This window comes from Nematostella vectensis, chromosome 14 (genome assembly GCF_932526225.1).
Source record: "Nematostella vectensis chromosome 14, jaNemVect1.1, whole genome shotgun sequence".
Taxonomy (NCBI): domain Eukaryota; kingdom Metazoa; phylum Cnidaria; class Anthozoa; order Actiniaria; family Edwardsiidae; genus Nematostella; species Nematostella vectensis.
The window spans coordinates 4,632,404-4,634,364 of NC_064047.1; the positions used below are offsets into that span (position 1 = coordinate 4,632,404).

Sequence of the window (1,961 nt, forward strand, 5' to 3'; positions counted from 1 at the left end):
TTAGTGCGTCAGCTCATGAGGACGTCATCCCTGATTTAACACGCTCGAGGCATGGATATTATCATCTTTTTCTTCTGAAGCTGATGTTATTAATATATGTATTAGGATTTTAAATGCGGAGCGCTTGCTGTAGGCTTTAAATAACAGGTAAAAAATAACTAATACATAGTAATGACGACGTTGAGACCAAATTTGCAACGCTTTTCTATCATAACTTAAAAGTACTTAACTGCTTAAAAATAAATATATTCAGAGGCGAACCATGAGATTTCAAAAATATTTTAATTCGTTCCGCCATACTTTGGATAGGTCCCAATATCTCATTTTCCAGCCCACCTTTTTCAGCCCACATGCCCCCCCTCCCTTGCATCCCTAGAACTTGAAGAGGTAAAAAAAAATACGTAGAGCTTACCTTTAAATCCGTTAATTCTGTATACTAAATTCGCCCAGTTCTCTCCAACGCCATTAACGCAATGAGATGATGCACCGTGCATGCTATATCTCGAGGCGGCCGAGACATCACTCCAACACTCGCCATAGAACTGAACACCAAACATGTCGGTGAAGCCTTCCTCAAAAGCCTCCCTCGCACATGCAATGATGACGTGGGTCATGTCAGGCCAAAGTGCCCACACTATTTCTGAGCGGTGGTTGTGGTAGAGGGTACGGAGCGAGCGGTTAGGGGCGTCTTCGTCATTGTAACATCCGACATGTCCGAGTGTGGCTGTTTTGCCATCTCCAATGCTCACCTCTATTTCACCCTAAAGTAAAGAACGATACATTTTGGTATAAATCGCAACCTCCTCTCTCCCACGAACACGTGTGTGTGTTCAAGCTAGGAGACAGCATAAACTGGCCTAGTCTCAGGGAAGTTAAAGCTGAAATGAAGGAGTTTTCATAAAAAAAATCAAAGCATATAAGCAGAAGTGGAGTCTAAACGCTATAAAAGGAAAAAAAAAGAAAAATCTTGTAAAATATAAACAGTAATCAAAGTTACTGTTTTAGTTTTTAGAGTTTTTAAAATTTTGTGGCTTTTCGAAAATGCAACGCTCTTACACGTATGTTATCAAGAAGCAAAGGGAAACATGTTTACTAGAAGGAAAGGGAAAAAAGCAAGAAGCAAAGGGAAACATGTTAACAAGAAGCAAAGGGATACAAAAAGAAGGAAAGGGAAACATGTTAACAAGAGGGAAAGGGAAACAATTTAACAAGAAGCAAAGTGAAAAAACGTTAACAAGAAGCAAGGGGAAACATGTTAACAAGAAGGAAAGAGGAACACGTTAACAAGAAGCAAATGGAAACATGTCAAACAGAAGCAAATTAAACATGTTAAAAAGAAAAATGAGGAACACGTTAACAAGAAGCAAAGGGAAACACGTTTACAAGAAGCAAAAGGAAAGCAAGAAGCAAAGGGAAACGGGTTAATAAGAAGCAAACGGAAACATGTACCGTTCCATAGACGGAGATCAAAACAGAGGCGAACACAGCGCCAAGCGCTACCAAAACAATCCTCGAGGCCATGTTGTCGTGCAGGGGGTATAACTGAACTGGATGTGACACGGTCAGGACACGGTGAAACAGTTAGGAATGGGACGTCTTATATAGGTCACACTGGTCATTCACAAAGTCATTTGTATGATTAATTTTGACGGCCCGCTTTTCTCGTTAGCTTCATTTTCGCTCATAGATTACAGATTTATCATTGGTTACTGAATGGTACATGACATTAATTATATTATTTTCATTTCTGATATAATCCGATGAAAAAAAAAAGTCGAATACAGACAAAATGAACACCAAGTTTTAGTGTATAACGCAGCTCTATCCCTTCATCGGTTAAAATTCCTAATAATCCAGGTTTTAAAGAAGATACTCAACGTTGGCAGGCGAACCCAGGTTTGATATCATTTAGCTAATATTTTACCGCCATTCTTGTTCCATGAGAACGCGAGTGATAGATA

At 39.4% G+C, this 1,961-nt stretch overlaps 1 long non-coding RNA gene across 1 annotated transcript; it reads right to left on the reverse strand.

Annotated features, from left to right (window-relative positions):
• Positions 1-618: 618 nt before the first annotated feature.
• Positions 619-1,566, reverse strand: LOC125559733. Its single transcript, XR_007306405.1, has 2 exons — positions 1,450-1,566; positions 619-761 (listed from the first exon to the last, which is right to left on the reverse strand). It is a non-coding gene; the product is annotated as an uncharacterized LOC125559733 (long non-coding RNA).
• Between the last annotated feature and the right edge of the window lie 395 nt (positions 1,567-1,961).